The sequence below is a fragment of the Mus musculus genome, chromosome 3, assembly GCF_000001635.26.
Source record: "Mus musculus strain C57BL/6J chromosome 3, GRCm38.p6 C57BL/6J".
Taxonomy (NCBI): Eukaryota; Metazoa; Chordata; class Mammalia; order Rodentia; family Muridae; genus Mus; species Mus musculus.
Genome location: NC_000069.6, coordinates 20,397,903 through 20,415,886, shown reverse-complemented (window position 1 = coordinate 20,415,886; position 17,984 = coordinate 20,397,903). Strand labels below are relative to the sequence as shown.

General features: G+C 36.5%; 1 long non-coding RNA gene across 2 annotated transcripts in view; it reads left to right on the top strand.

The window, feature by feature from the left end:
* The window catches only part of Gm31466, a 103,710-nt gene extending 90,320 nt beyond the window's left edge, over positions 1 to 13,390 (top strand). Inside the window, exons 8-10 of one of the 2 annotated variants that reach the window (XR_001783796.1) lie at positions 9,575 to 9,763; positions 12,271 to 12,523; positions 13,196 to 13,390. This is a non-coding gene — a long non-coding RNA (predicted gene, 31466). Of the gene's footprint in view, positions 1 to 9,574; positions 9,764 to 12,270; positions 12,524 to 13,192 lie in introns of both variants that reach the window. The other variant, XR_001783795.1, reaches the window with a different exon arrangement.
* Positions 13,391 to 17,984: the final 4,594 nt, after the last annotated feature.

Here is a 17,984-nt window from a genome sequence, read left to right as displayed (position 1 = left end):
AGGAACTCACACAATATGTACTCACTGATAAGTGGATATTAGCCCCATACTTAGGATACCCAAGATATAAGATACAATTTGCTAAACACATGAAACTCAAGAAGAATGAAGACTGAAGTGTGGACACTATGCCCCTCCTTAGATTTGGGAAAAAAACACCCATGGAAGGAGATACAGAGACAAAGTTTGGAGCTGAGATGAAAGGATGGACCATGTAGAGACTCCCATATCCAGGGATCCACCCCATAATCAGCATCCAAACGCTGACACCATTGCATACACTAGCAAGATTTTATCGAAAGGACCCAGATGTAGCTGTCTCTTGTGAGACTATGCCGGGGCCTAGCAAACACAGAAGTGGATGCTCACAGTCAGCTAATGGATGGATCACAGGGCTCCCAATGGAGGAGCTAGAGAAAATACCCAAGGAGCTAAAGGGATCTGCAACCCTATAGGTGGAACAACATTATGAACTAACCAGTACCCTGGAGCTCTTGACTATAGCTGCATATGTATCAAAAGATGGCCTAGTCGGCCATCACTGGAAAGAGAGGCCCATTGGACACACAAACTTTATATGCCCCAGTACAGGGGAACGCCAGGGCCAAATAGGGGGAGTGGGTGGGTAGGGGAGTGGGGGTGGGTTGGTATGGGGGACTTTTGGTATAGCATTGGAAATGTAAATGAGCTAAATACCTAATAAAAAATGGAAAAAAATAAAAAATAAACAATGATATGCATATATAAAAATAAAAAAAAAAGAAAATGTATTAAAAAAAATTGCTCAAAATTCACTTCTGAGAAATAAAATGGAAGCAAATTCAAAAAAAAAAAAAAGGCCTTTCATAACATTTTGTTCCACAGGGGCTCGGATCCTCACCAGGACCAACAACTGCTTTTGTTGATAAGACAGGAAATCTAGGAAAAGACCTGACTTCCATTTGTGGTGATGGAAAACTTCCCACAGTAATTCTGGAAAGTTTCACATCACTTTTCGTTGTCTGTCTGAATGACACGATCCTGCTTTTATAATGACCCCTACTGTCTTCAATCCTACCACAATGAAGAGAAACACGTGTGCATCGAATCATTGGCTATACAATAAGAAGTTAAGAGAGTACTATTCATCAGAATCTATCTACTAGAAAAGTCAGATCTCTTTATTAGTGTGGAAAATCTGGTAAAACTAAATGTTGCCCGAGCTTTCAGGGTTAACATTAGGGGTCATTTTGAGGCATAAAACCAGTTCAAGGTCCTCTTTGTCCATGCCAGCCCTTGCACTACAGCTGTGCACATCATTGGACTGGTTCTCATGAAACAAATAATTCTCTGTCCTGTACATGGAATGACAGGTATTTCCCATTTTCCTCTCACGATATGCTGTTCCTCATCCAAGAAAAATGACCCCAAACTTAGGATATACTTATAATCTCACCCAGCATAGCATCATGTCAAACAGTATATGAGAAGTTGGGTTGCAGAGAAGATGTAAACCTAAAACCCCATCTGCGCATGTAGTGGCATGGATCTTAAAGATAGAGACAGTCCTGGCGTCATCTACCCTCAGGATTCCTCCGAACATTTGTGAGTAGTTTCCTTCATCATACATTCCCTTGAGTGAGAGTAGGTACATAGGAGAGAAATCTGGTAAGCTCAAAGGTTCCTCTGATACTCACAGCATAAGGAATAGGGATTCAGAGGGGGAAAAGCCATCATAGTGAGCAGTCAAGTAATTAAGTATCTTTCATTTGATTACTCCATGTGGACATATGGAGTCACGTCATACATGTGTACAAGTATCACCTGGTATGCATGCCTCCTCAGATGGATTTTTCTTTTTTTTATTAGATACTTTCTTTATTTACATTTCAAATGTTATTCCCTTTCCTAGTTTCCCTCCCGAAAATCCCCTATCCCCTCCCACCCCTCCCCTCCCCCTCCCCCTCCCCCTGCTCTTCATTCTCATCACTCTCTACTTCATTTTGAGAGGCAGGTTTCTCTTCCTAGTTTTAGAGCATGGAGCCTCTTCCTGTATATCTTTTCTATGCAGACTCAGTAGGATCTCATGGTCTGCTTGACTCTCTCACTCACAAGATAATGATATCCAAATGAAGGTTCACTTGGCTATAAAACAGGTATTCTTTTTTTAATTTTATTTTATTTTTAATTCATTTTTACATTCCATATTCCATTCCCGGCTCCCCCATGAACCCTCCAACTGCTCCACATCCCACACCTCCTCCCCACCCCACTCCATCTACAAGTGGATGCCCCCAACCCACCTAACCTCTAAACGCCCTAGGGCTTTCAGTCTCTTGAGAGTTAGGCGCATCATCTCTGAATGAACGCAGACCTAGAAGTCCACTACTGTATGTGTGTTAGGGGGTTTCATATCAGCTGGTGTATGCTGTCTATTTGGTGGTCCAGTGTTTGAGAGATCTCAGGGGTCCAGATTAATTAAGACTGCTGGTCCTCCTGCAGAGTTGCCCTTCTCCTCAGCTTCCTTTAGCTTTCCCTAATTCAACAACAGGGATCAGCTGCATCTGTCCATTGGTTGAGTGCAAATATTTGAATCTGATTCTTTCAGTTACTTGTTGGGTCTTTTGGAGGACAGTCATGCTAGGTCAACTTTTTGTGAGTGCTCCATAGCCTCAGGAATAGTGTCAGGCCTTGAGACCTCCCCTTGAGCTGGATTCCACTTTGGGCCTGTCACTGGATCTTCTTTTCCTCAGGCTCCCCTCCATTTCCATCCCTGTAATTCTTTCAGACAGGAACAATTATGGGTCAGAGGTGTGACTGTGGCATGGCAACCCCAGCCCTCACTTGATGTCCTGTCTTCCTGCTGGAGGTGGGCTCTATAAGTTCCCTCTCCCCACTGTAGGGCATTTCATATAAGGTCTCTCCCTTTGAGTTCTGAGAGTCTCTCACCTCCCATGTCACTGGTAAATTATGGAGGATTCCCCCAACCTCCTATTTCCTGAGATTGCCTAAAACGGGTATTCTTAAGTACTGAGCCATCCCTTCAGCACCATACAATGATATTTTTAAATCTTACTATTTATTTTAAATTCAATTATACCTTTTCATTCCTTCCTTTCACTTGCTCTAATGTTGTTTCTCTTCAATCTCCCACTTCTGCTAAAAAATACATGGCCCATTTTTTTAACTGTCATTTTATAGATAGAAATAGATCCATAAATACGTTCAAACAACCTGATGAGTCCATTATCTTTGTTAATATATGTACTATTTCCAAGAGAACCAACTGTGATTGGCTTACAAATTCAAGGTTTAATTTTTGGGAAAGCCAATTTTCTCACTTTTTGTAGTATTTGTTTTCATGTAGTTCTTTATCTAAAAGTTTGGCTTTATGATATTTCCTCATTCTGACTTATTGTTACTAACTTGGGCAATGTTCTGTTCAGGAATTGTTTAAGCAGCCAGATTGTGGGACTATCAATTGTGAATCCTCTCCTACATTTCTAGGAGGACCAATCCCAAAGCAGATTTTTTGATCTTCTGGTATAAAATGATTCTGACTCCTTTAACCAATTTTCAGATCCCAAGGTTCAGGAGTTAGTATGAATATGTAGGCAGTGGATCTTGGAGCCACTGGACATTTTGTTAGAATAGAGTTAGGAACATCATGCTTGTTTAGTGAAATGGTAACAGGACCTTCTGTAAGAGCCATGACCTCATGTGCTCAATGTCAGGCATGAATTTCTGCTCCAGAGAAATCAGATAATAACTCACTATGGTTATCTTTGTTGTGGTTACCATATATGTATTCTTCTGTCATTTAAAAATAGTATTCAAGTTGAGGTATTGGTCTCTTATGTGTACCATTTTGTTCATCTGTCCACTAGAGGCACATTGAACTAAGAAGAGATTTTTTGCAATCTAAGCATATCTGAAAATCTACTCTTAGGTTTCTAGTTTTGAAGGAAAAAAACTTACTAGACCTACATATCAGTCAATGCTCTAACAAGAGGAAATTTTTTAGCTATGAAGAAAGTTGGAACTAAACAGAATTTTAGACTCAAATTTGTATTGAGAAATTTCCATTTTTTCCACAAAATATATTTTTTCTCTATATATAAGGAATTCCTTCAAAATATCAAAGAAAGTCTACTGACATCTAGAATATATGAAGAATGGCTTGGGGTACTTGACCAGGTCATTGAAGAAGAGAAAGTAACCACTGTGCAGAGGTAATGACTATTGAACAAAATCATCAAAGAAGAAATATTTTTTTCACACATTAGAGATTATATATCATAGAAATACTTACAAAAAATACTCATTGACAACAAAAGGTATCAATTGTTCACCACCATTGAAGACATTTTTAAAGAGACGTGTGACTTGTAGACACAGGGGCCCATGCTTACAATTTCTGCTTTATATTCTAATTAAATTTGTCTTTTATTTTCTGAAGTTGGGGAAACATTTCAAGAAATATTTCTAGTACACCTTCTAACTTTCATCTTATTGTCAGGATGCCTTGTCTAAGATACAGTTACTCTGATCCATTCCTTCATATTTACAAATTGAGTAGACATTTTTAAAAAGAAAAAAAAACTGTCCCTGTGTTCTGCCTTTAGAAAACTACTGCACTCAAATATCACACGTATGGACAACTTTTCAGAATATCAATTTGAGAGAAATTGATGTGTGAATCAAATGACGGCTTATGATTTTTCTGTTGGCATTGCACCAAGTAACCTGTGCCTACCTAGTTCCCACAATAAAGGATTAGCAATGGATATCATATGCCTAGCTTTGATAAATCTTTACAATGAGACAAAAATACAGGATTATCCTGAGAGTCTGGGTTTTTTGTTGTTGTTGCTAATTGTTTTGGTTTTGTTTCATTTGGTAGATTATGTATACCTTGGCATTGTGACCTTCTGGAGAGGAAGAATCATTTTATTCTAGTAGACTATATTTAAAAGCCACTTAATATGCCTTGACCTATTTTAACTAAGTTACTAAATTGCCATTGGAAACATTTATTTACTGTTCAACACCCAGTTTATTACTATACCTGTGCCAGGAATTTATGCTGCTTGTGAACAAGTTTATCACATCAGACACATGACTATATCTGCCCACACCTTTGGTATTTTACAGCAAAAGTTTCTGGTAACCATAACTATAATCATCACAACTTTGAAAATGAGAAAATTTGGAGTAAATCTTTGTACTGTAGTCAGTTTTACAGACTCCATGGAAGAAGGATTGAAATTTGTTTGGGTTCTTAACTGTGACAGCATCTTTAGACAGATGAACTATCAGAGACAGTTGAAAATAAGAAGTCACGGAAAAGGGAAACAAAAGGCTCAGAAGTATATTGAGAAAATGCTTTCTTAAAAGCACAGATTTTAGGATTCATAACAGAGGCCAGGGCAGATAACAAATAAAATAGTAATTTGATCTCTAAAAGAGAAATATCCCAAATAGTAACTGAGGATGGTGTTTTTGAGAAGGATATTCATAAAAGAAAGGAAAATGTAACCAAGGATCATTCACTAAAATGCTTTGGGGATCAGAAGTGTGACTCAATGCTAAGGACTATCTGATTCCAACAAAACCCAGTGTTTCAAATCGGGAAAACTGGATTAGGTGAGAATATTTATTTGGAAGTAAAAGAGAAAAAAGTTCAATGTACTCTTCATTCCTCTCAGTTGTAGCTCTCCACCCATAATTGCCTTGGCTTTGATTCACAATAAAAGACATACTTGTGCTTCAGATGTGTGGATCTACAATAATAGTAGCTTATCTTTATCCCACACAGGACATGTTAGCTATCATTGCTAAAAGGGGCAAGATTCATATAAAATACTCAGAACACCATCGATGGAATTACACTGGTTCATGAGAGATAAAATTGATGCTGAATAAAAATTAGAGTCGAGAATCAGTCCTTGTCATAGTATCTGTTTTATAGTTAAAGAAGGTTTTTTGCATCCCCCAACAGTCAGCATCCCTCTAAAGATGCATATGTACATCCCTTCCTTGAGATTAACTGATGATGACAGTTTCCTTGAACTATGGAAATATGAGCTCAGGATGAGAAGCATGATAGATAAAAGTCTGAGAAGCTAAAGGATTCATCACAAAAACATAATTTAATACCTTCTATTGGAAGTTAACTTGCTCATATATTAGATGGGCTTTGGTTTGCCATTGCAAATGAACCCAGTGATTTTTGCCTCTGGCTGTGAAGTAATAACAGAACAAATAATAGTAGTGGTAAAGGTGTGCTTTACAAAATATGTGTCATAAATCATACTTAACAAAATTATTACTAATAACAACAGTTCAAAATGGCTAGTCCACTACTGACCTATAATAGGTTATCAGAGACTTGGATGTTGCCCTCTTTCCAGTATCTCTTACCAAGAAATAAATCAGCACTTTCACTTTTGCCTGATGTTACCATCCTAACACCATATCAAATAATCAAGAATTAGCCTAATCTACTCATTAATAGTCTACTTTGTTTAACTTGCAAGGGAGCAGCAATGACTCTAGAACAAATATCATTGTTATATTTTAATTGTGCCATGTTCTGAGTTTGTCTCTCAGTAGACTGTGGTGCTGTGGCCTCAGACATCAAGAGAAAAAAGATAATGCTCTGAAAGTAAGAATGCTACTATAGTATCATTAGGCAAAGGGGCAAATGATCCTTCCTTGGCCCTGGGGCTTGCCAAGTGTGTCTGGCTCTAATTGTCAGAAATCTGGGACCAAATCATGGGGAAGAAAGTGAAGATCAGTGCCTGAAGGCAGCCATGTGCATTCAGAGCAATTTAAAAGTACAGGAACACCTGAGATTCTTCATTTTTTTTCTCACTTCTCTATTCTTGGTACAACATGAAAGTTAGTTATGGTGTTTCATGAACAAGACAACATTTCTGTCCATCAAACAAGCTGCTGTTTACGATTAATTTAAATAATTGAATATTCACATATTTAAGGGAATGGATGTGAATTTTACCTTCTCACAGGCAAAATGGTGTGTTCAAGTAAGAAATTCCATCACTATTACAGAACTTTAATTACTATGAACAAAAAGTACAGATTCACCAAATTATAAAATCGGGATGTGATATTTTCTGGCCTTGCCCTTTTTGATGGTTGCTTATTTTCAGAAAGAGCAATTTGGCTTTTGTTTGTTTTGTTGGTTTTTATATTTATTCATTATTATTATTGTTGTTGTTATTTTTTTTTCATTTATTTATTGGATTGTTTATTCATTATTTATTCATTTTTCATCTTGAATGCAGCCTCTCACTTCTTTCCCCCTCACAGAATCTCTCCCTTCTCCTCTGACAGGGTTAGGACTCCCTAGGTCATCTTCCCACCTTAGAATATTAACTCTCTTCAGAGTTAGCACATCTCCTCCCACTGGGACCAGAGGGGGAAAGGTTTTCACAGACAGTCAACAACTTTAGGGATAGCCCCTACTCCACATGTTGAGGGACCATCATGGACACTGAGCTACACAATTGTTACATATGTGCCATAGGTCATGGTATAGCTTGTGTATGCTTTTTGGTTGATGGCTCAGTCTTTGATAGCTCCCAATGGTCAAGGTTAGTCGATTCTGTTGTTCTTCCCGTGAAGTTTCTATCTCATTCAGGTTCTTGACTCATCCACCTACGTTTCCATAATAGTCCCTGAGCTCCATCCACTGTTTGGCTATGGGTCATTGTATCTGTTTCAGTTAGCTGCTGGGTCAAGCCTCTCAGAGGGCAGTTATGATAGGTTCCTGTCTGGTTGTCCCACATGGGAGCTGACCTCCTTTGAGGAAAACAGAGCTGGGGGCTGGAGAGCTGATTGCAGATCAATGTTTGCAGGTAGTGGTGTAAACTGGAAGCCAGGAAAGGCAACTTGAACAGACAGTAGGTTTATTGCACTGCTACTGCAATCAGAACTCTGCTTCTTTGATTCTAGTCTTAGGTAAAAAAACACAAGTTCCTGCTTATAGAGTTCTACTTTTGAGCCAAGATTCTGGGTAGGTGACAGTGCTGGGAATCTCTTACGGAAGTAGGACTCAACCTGTGCTTCTCAGCCCTCCTAACCTTGTAACGCTAGCATAGTTTCTTATGTTGTGGTAATCTATAACCATTAAATTATTTTGATGCTAGTTTATAACTATAATTTTGCTACTGTTATGAATTATAATGTGTAATGGATGGAATATCTGATATGCAGGATATCTGATAATCGACCCTCAAAATGATTGTGACATACAAGTTGAGACTCACTGGACTAAATTGCTATGTTTTAACAAAAATGTTTCTCAAATACTTTCTCCAATGTACAATGATAATTACAAGTCTTGTTTGTTGGTTTGTTTGTTTGTTTGTTTTTCTTTAAAATGGGATTTCTAAAGATTTACAAAATTGGGTTGGTATCCCTGATCAAGAAATTTTGCACCAAAAAAATTCTGCTATTTAAAGATAATGGTACAGTAAACTCATGGGGAACCATACAAGGATAGAAGCAATGCATTTTGAATGTACATAGGCTTGTATGTACAGGATTATCCACTGGAATGATGCCCCATTCCAAGATGTTTCCTTAGCTCAGACATGTATTATCACTTTGCAAACAGATGTATTTTTCAAGCAAGAGTGTTGTACTGTATCTCTAATCCCACCACTTGGGAGCCTTCTACATTATAACTATCATGATTTGGAAGACAGACTGTGCTGCACAATTGTGTGCAGGCCAGGCTAGACTATTGGCTTGAGTTCCTGTGTAATACAAATTAAAAGAAATTTGTGTGTATGATACCTGTGGGTTATTTGTGTCCTAATATTACTACCATGGTATAGTGAATATTTCATATACTAAATATATGCCATTAATTGGAACATGAAGCTTTCACTGAATTTGTCTTTCTCAGCTATAACTACCTACAGGAGTTTAGGTTAGGTATAGCTTTGTCTCCTTTGAAACATTTTCCTGTACTATACTCCACAGAATAATTTCTTAGGTAACAGAAAAGCTTTGCGCTTTCATTGCTAGTCAGAAACCCAGCATCTCTGCCTTATCTATAGTAGAATTTTTTATAACTGCATTGCTTAGGTTCATTAGTATGTTTCCTGCTCATCATGATCTAGATTGCCACAAGAGTGTTACAAGTTGGATTTATATTAAGTTAGATATTAAATGTGACTCCAAGGGGGCTGGAAAAATAGTTCGCTGTTTAACAACACTGGATGTTTCCATGCCCAGAACAAACATGACCTGCAACCATCTACATTCTAATTGCATGAATCCTGACGCCTTCTTCTGGATTCTGTCAGTAGCAGTCATACATGTAGTACACAGAAATTCATATATGATTTTAAAATAATTCCCATGATTCTATACAGAAAAGTGATCTGCAAAAAATACTTTAAGCAATACTTTTGCCATATATTCATATTTACTTTGAATTCTGATTATACTATGAGCTAGTCTATAAAGCCTTTACCCAGATATTTCTTTATATTTAGAGTTTTATGAGTAATATTATTTGCAAGACAATCAAACATAAAATTCTCATTTTTCTGTTTAGTCTTTTACCACAGATTCCACAACCAACTTACATTCTACTAAAATACCTTATTCATGTGTAATTAAAGATTAAAAAGTTCTTTTATGAATCACTTGGACACTTAACAGTTTATCTGTTTGCATAACCCCTCATGTTCTATGGGATCCTACTTCCAGTAACTCATTATTTGGGAGTGACCTCTCAAAAAAGGTAAGGGGATCTGTTGGGTTTTGCCTTTTGGAACAAAGTCCTCATTGTGAGCCAGGAATTGGAAAAAATCTCAGAAAGATCATTGCTGTTAAAGGACACCCTGGATTGCATTCTTCCGGAATGGAAGATGTATTAATCTATTTCATGAAGGTTTGGGAAGGGAGCTTGCTATTGTAGTTTGAAGTAAGTGAATCATTTCTTTCTTTCATTCATTCTTTCTTTCTTTTAGATACTGATTTTAGATATTGATGTTTTAGCCAACAATATGTTGCCCATATAATAGTACTGCAATAAGACTATAGTAAAATTGAAAAAAAAATACATTAGGAGCTTTTTCCATTTTAGCACTACTATTGTAATGAGGGTGTCCTTATACCCCCCATCCCCACCCCACCCCCATCCCACTGAACCTCTAAACTCCCTGGGGCATCCAGTCTCTTTAGGGTTAGATGCATATCTGATTGAACCTAGACCCGGCAGTCCTTTGCTGTATATGTGTTGGGGGCCTCATATCAGCTGGTGTATGTTGCCTGATTGGTGGTCCAGTGTTTGAGAGATCTCAGGAGTCCAGATTAATTGAGACTGCTGGTCCTCATACAGGGTCACCCTTCCCCTTAGCTTCTTCCAGCTTTCCCCTAATTCAGTCACAGGGGTCAGCTGCTTCTTTCCACTGGATGGGTGCAGATATCTGCATCTGATTCTTTCAACTGCTTGTTGGGTCTTCCAGAGTGCGGTCATGATAAGTCCCTTTATGTGAGCACTCCGTAGCATCAGTAAAAGTGTCAGGCCTTGGGACCTCCCCTTGAGCTGGATCCCACTTTGGGCCTATCGCGGGACTTTCTCTTCCTCGGCTCCTTTCCATCCCTGTAGTTCTTTCAGACAGGAACAATTATGGGTAAGAGTTTTGACTGTGGGATGGCAACCCCCTACCTCATTTGATGCCCTGTCTACCTGCTGGAAGTGGGCTCTATAAGGTCCCTCTCCCTGCTTAACAGGCATTTCACAAGTAAAGCTGTTGAGGCAAAAGAGTACAGACAATGTAACATACCATGGCACATCACATTCCACAGCACAATTTTTAATTTTTTAATTTAATTTTATGGTTTCAATTTTTAATTTAAAACTTTAAATTTTAATTTATTAATTTGGGGGATGGGGGAGTTACAGTGGGGCAGATATGGAAGGATTGGAAAACAAGTGTTACAGGATTGCAAGATGAGGAATTCATAGAGAACCAATAAGAACATACATTTAAAACATAAACAAAATACAATAAAAGAAAACAAAAAAGAAGGAAAGTAGGGGGCATTTTAACTAGTAGTTTTAATGATAAAGTCCACAGGAAGGAAGTTTTGGCAATATTACTCACAATGAAGTACAATAGCAAGAAAGTAGCTTGAATTGCTTTCTCACACAGGACTGAGCATGGTTTGGACTACTAAAATCATTTTAACCTGGAGAACACAGATAATGGTAACCTAAAATCAAATCCTATATTATGCTGCGTGTTCAGTCCAAATTAAGCAATTAAATACATTTTCCCATTCTTAATCATAATGATTAATGATTCTTCCTATATGTATAGTTCCATTCAAATATATTCCTTTGTAGGATCAGGTATGAAAAAAAGAAGCAAAACTTTTCTGAACAATCAACACATAAAAGAAAAGATTTGATGAGTGGGATTTTCCTGAGAATCATTTCTTTCCTATCTTTTTTAAGACTGGTCAAATATAATCTTAGGTGCATCCTGGGAAGAAACTTAGGTGCTGAGTAGAGTTGAATTAACCTAACCAACATCTCAGAAGAGACTTACTTGTGTTGTTCCATACAGGAAATATCTTAATCGGCTACTATTGCAGGGATAAAACACTGATGAAAAGCAACTTATGGAGGACAAGATACAATTCATGTTGTACTTATAGTTACCAATTAATTACTGAGAAATGTCAGGGCCCAAACTGATTGCTCTTATAGGACACCAAGCATGCAGCAGAGAGAGTACACTGCAAACAGTACCAGGATTTTGTAACCCTAAATTCCCACCAGTGGTATACTGACTCCAGGAAAGCCAAGCCACTTTAACCACCCAAAATTTTTCACAAGGAAGGAATCAAGTATTGAGATGCCTGGAATTAGAGGGGCATCACATTCAACTGCTATAATGGAACTCCCCCTCCCCCTCTCCCCATCTCCAAAACCCAAGAAAACATAGTCCAGATACTTTTAAAATCATTAGTTCGATTCACTCACAGTTCTTGTCAGCTTATAACTTCTAAAATAATGCTTTACTTAGTAGTTCCTTTATTGTATGAAATTTTAAGAAGTTTTAGTTAGATCCAAAGAACTTAGAATCTCCATTTCAGATAGAGAATTCATTTCATGTCTTCATACCTGTTTGTAGTAACTGTTATCACAATTTTAGATTTCAAATTTTTACTTGATTTCAAATTTGTAAACTATGTGAAATGACAGAGGATCTTGATTTTTGTCTTGTTGTGTCACAGATTTTTTTTTGTAGAAAATCGAACTGAAAATTGTCTCAAGATATTTGGGGATGATGACAATATATTTTATAAAGTTACTCAAAAAAAGGTCTGATGACATAAAGATGCCTTCAGGTTCGCTAAAAACTGTTCATAAACCGTGTGCTATGAAAGAAGCCATAGGTAACCACAGTGAGAAAACTTTCTCTAATGATAATGCTGAAGAATTAAAGATTACATCTGCTGCCCCTCAGAAGAAAGGTCCTACAGACAGGTAAGAAGACGTTTTAAGTAGTCATCAAATGAATGGTGGATGACAGCATTGCCTGATTTCAAAGAACTGTAAACATCCCAGCAGCTTTGGGGCACATCATGATATTAGAGTATGGAAAAGGGTTTTGAAACAACACATTAATTAAATTATGTTTAAATATATGCATATATGTATATGTACACACACAAATACGTGCATGTATATATGGAAATGTGTGTGTGATAGATGAACTCCTAATTTAGTCTCTGTAAGATTACCAGAATATTGCCTACTATATTTCTCACCTTGGTCAATGGTCAATAAGTTATGTACTATATCTTGGATATGAAATTATTTTTTAAAAGATCATTTAGAAACAATGATTTGATTTTAAAATCGATCAAACATTAAACATTCTAAAGAATTAAGCCTTGTGCCACTGCCAACAAACTTTGTTATACTTGTACAAAAGCATTAGTGTTTGTTTCATTTCATTGGCAAATAATTAGCACAGGATCCACTAAAACACATATGTGAAGAGTTATAACAGTTAGCACCATTCAAAATCAGGTGTATTGTTAACACAAATAATTCTTGTGTAGAGTTAAGAAAATATACAGAGAAACTAATCTGAAGTGAGGCAAATCTATCATATGATTGTCTAACTATGACATTTTATGGTTCATTTAGCAGTGCACAACAGAGCAACTTCCACATATTGTATGTAACAGTGTGATCAAGTGGTAGAGGATGACTGACGAAGGTTCCAGCCCTCTCTTTTTCAATGAGCCTTTGCACCTCCCGCTTAGCCATAGAAGACTATATTATTACAAGACACTCCTGTTATTATATTTTACTATATTATTGATTACAAACAGTTTTCACTTATTATGTTTATTTTCTGCTGTATATTACACATTCTTTATTATAATAATAAATGTTATTAAACTACATTATTGCTTAGATTCCAATGTGCCTTGGTTCTCCATAGTCTTTGGGAAATGGCATTTTTCAATCTTCTCCTCTAACTCAGTTACTCAGAGACCTGCATTCATGAGGTAGATCCACTAGCATCACTTCATTAGTCTTTTCTTCCAAAATAATACAAAACAGCAGAAGTGATTCTACGTTATGCATAAGAAATGAAAGCTGGGAATTTATCTAACCAAATTCTCCCAGATTCTTACCACAAAACAGTCCCAATGGCTAATAATCAACTAATTAGGTGTATCATAAAATCAGCCTCACTCCTGTACATCATAGAAACACTTTATTTTAAATAAATATTATTAGAATAATATTTATATGTCACTATAATATAATATTTATATGTTTGTATGATATAATTATATTGTGTTAATTAATTATAATAAATAATAATTATTCTTCTAGAATATTATTTACATTAGGAAAAAGTGGCTCAATATTTGAGGACTCTGGGCATCATTATGGTACAATTCTGATATCAGGAGGTTGCAGTTAGTGAAGTCGTTCATCCAGTAAGAAGCAGTGCACGATGAATGTTCATACTCTGTGAACTTTCTCCTCCTTGGACTTTCCAGGAGGCATGTCTAATGAGTAGTACAGCCCAGGTATAGTGTTAATTCTCCCACCTCAAATACCTAATGCAAATAATTTCTCAGAAGCTCTAATAGACAGAAGCTAATGACAGTAAATAATCCCTCAGAGCTGTGCCTAGAAGCCAGTGTCATCGATATTTCTAGATAAAAATACATAAATAATCAAAATTAATCATCACAAATGATGAAATTGGGGGTGGCACACAATTTTAAGAATATATAAAATGGCCTGAAAAGGTAGTTCGGTGTCTAAAGGAATTGAGGTACAGGCTTTGTGACATGAGTTCAGGTCATCAAAACATACATTAAAAACCAAACTAAACTGGGTATTGTAGCACAAGCATCTCTAGCCCAGAGGCTTCTACCTAGAGATGGGAGTTTGTGACAGGAATTAACACAAGACTTATGGCCAAATATCGCTGGAAGTTTGTTCAGTAGTGAACAAAAGAGACTCAGAGTCACAAAAAGATAGGAGAAAGAACAATGCTTGCAGCTTTCCTCTAGCCTAAATAAGCTCAAGCCTCTAAATTCCCACAATCACACACAGACACACACACAATCACACACACACACACACACACACACACACACACACACACACATGTATTCACACATGTATCACATATACTCGGAACCTCACATAAGTATACATCATATCTGTTGTATCTCTCTTCATAAACTGAGACCTTTATCTCAGCATCATTCTTTATGGTTTGTCTTCCTAGAAAGGGTCTGTAATACAAATTTGAGATATGGAAATCTTAAAGAAATGCATAATTTCCACATTAATTATTCATTGGACCCTCCTGAACTCCCATTAATATAAGTTATAAATGTTTCTTTGATTACTATTGTTTTTTTAATTTTTATTGAAAATTGAATTATACCACTTTGCCCTCTTTCCTCCCTGCAGTTCATCGCATGCAGCACACTCTCAAACTCATTGTTTATATTGTCACATATGTGTATTTATTTGTGTATGTTTGCATTATAAAAAAATAAATACAACTCAAGTCTATATTGTTGTTTTTTGTGTACATAGTATCCATTGATGCTGGGTTTTCCACAATCCACTGCTCTCTTCATTGTGTCCAATTTTGGTTTTCAATAATTGTCTCCATTTTTCTATATATAAAAAAAGCTTCTGTGATGAGGAGTGATAGCCCCACTTCACTTACTTATGAGTATAAGAATAATATCTAGAAATATCTAGAATGTTGTAAGCAATTGGGCTGATCTAGTAAATTGGTATGATAAATTTTAAGGTCCATCACCTCACTAACACCATAAGTATGACTAGATTTCTAATAGCAGACATGATTTCAATCCTGTTAAGAGAAAATATCCCACTCCTTAATCAAAGTATTTGAAGTGACTTTCTCCCAAATCCAGATGTTTGGGGTAGCCCTTGGTTTTCTCTCAGGTTGAGAGATTGTGTGCTAGTTGCTAAATAAATCTCACAGGGATGGCTCAGAATTCAAGTGATTCTAGGTGGATATTACTTAGAATCCTCTATCTTGAAGTTTAGTTTCTTGAAGTTCTCTTTTGTGATATATAAAACTGTAGGCAAGTTGACATGATAGAGAGGTAATTAATAATTGTACCTACCTGAAACACCTATGAAGTATGACAGTAACCAGCATGGCAAGATGTCAGAATAGGTGCAATAAGTGGCACTCACATGTCAGTAATAACGAACAGCTCATTGGTTAAACTTAAGTAAATTTTCTTTACCACAGAATTTACCATAGTTCTGGGTCTTTCATTTGGTTTCTCAGGTAAAAAACTGTTACTCTGAAATACCCCTCTAAAGTTCAACATTGTAAGCCTTCTTACTTTCCTTTAAGAATATCCCGTGCCGGTTCTTGGACTTGTCTAAGTCACACATTTTCACTCCTCTCTCACAAAAGAATTCACTTTACTAGTATAATGTAAAATTAATAAAATATAAATATAATGTATTTTTTTCCTTTTGGCTACATTAGTTTTCTACTCTCCATGTATTCAATCAGGCCTAATCATCTATACTCTGGAATGTTTAAAGTTGAAATTTCTAATAATAAAAAAAAAAAAACCTTAGCATTATTTTTAACAAATCGTTAAAATTCCACTCCTCTGGTGGCAGAGGAAACTTCAACTCTCTTATTTTGGATGGATTGGGTTTTAATCTTTTAAAGCATTTGTCATAATTTCTTGAGTCTTCAGAAGTACAAGAAAATTAAAGATAGTGGTTATGATTATTATGGAGTTGAGAGTACAAATTGCCAATGAAGCATACCTAAAGTAGGTAATCAAAATGTAACTATGTGCATTGTTTAATGTTTTTCAAAGATATATTGTTTACTGGTAGTTACTTAAAGCAATTTGCTAGTACTATCAACATTTTAATCATACTTTAGTAGAATCAGGCCAGCTTTTATCTTTATCTTTCATTAACAAATGAGGTAACTGAGAAGAGAACACATTAAATAGCTTTTCCGTGTATGGTTAGTATAACAAAGAAGGCATGAGATAGTTACTCATCCATCCCAATTTAATCTCAAACTCAGGACAGAGCAGGTTGACCCTGGACTTCTGATGACCTTATCTCCTTAGAGATAAAATTATAGGTATGTGTCACAGAGGCCTGGGTTATGCACAAAACTGACTGAACTTAAGGCTTTGTGCATAAGGGATAAGCACTTGACCAACCCATCTAGATCCACACTTGGAAGACTGCATTTGTAACTGCTGTACTTGAAAGTGTTGAAGTTAATAAAGACATAGACACAATGGAAAGAAAATGTATATATGTAAAAAATATTTTGGTTAACTTATTCTTTATATATTATTATATTCTGACTGCAGTTTCCTCTCCCTCCCTTAGCCCCTACGTCCTCCTCCACCCTACCTTCTTCATTCCCATCCACTCCTCCATTTCTCTTCAGAAAAGGGCAGGGACATCAACCTACCATGGCATAACAAATCACAATAAGATTAGGCACACCCCTTCATATTAGGGCTGGATGATGCCACCCAGTAGGAGGACAAGGGCCCCAAAGTAGGTAATCATATCAGAAACGGTCTCTGATCGCTCTGTTAGGAATCCCACAGAAACTACACACTACACAACTATAACATATAACCAGAGGGCCTAAATTAGACCCACGCAGGCTCCCTGATTGTTGGTAGGGTCAGTCTCAGTGAGTCCCTATGAGTCCAGATGTATTAATAATATGGGCTTTCTTACAATATCCTTGATCCTAGTGGCTCTTACAATCCTTTCTCCCCATCTTTGTTAGAATTCTCTGAGTTCTGCTTAATGTTTGGCTGTGGTTTTCTGTATCATTTTCCATCAGTTGCTAGATGAATCTTCCCTGATGACAATTGGATTAGCACCAATCTATGAGTATAGCAGAATATCATTACACATCATTTTTCTTTTTTATTGGTTATTTTATTTATTTACATTTCAAACGTTATTTGTAAAAATAATGCTAAGCAATTTGAAGAAATAAAACAGTAATAGATGGTCATAGTTGAGCAGTCCTTTGTGGTTCTATGTTAGTAACAATGATTTGTTAGTGTTTTCTTACCTAGGGAAAGTCTTTGCCACTTAACTTTTTTTTGAGTACTTTTCTTAAAACAGATTATGGACAATAAGAAATAACTTGGTAAAAATATATATTGCAAAGAAGCCTAGGTAAAAAGGTTTACTCAAATTTTACACGAATGTTTTTCTACAATAAAATATTGTAAACTGAAAAAATGCATACCTTTTTGATGGCATACTATTCTGAGTTAAGTGAAGAACTTTTTTTTACCAGTAACTGCCTTATTTCTACAAGGATGCTAATTGTCCAACCACCCAGATTTCCTTGCCCATCATCCAGTTCCTGTGAGCTGTTGTGGTTCCTACAGCT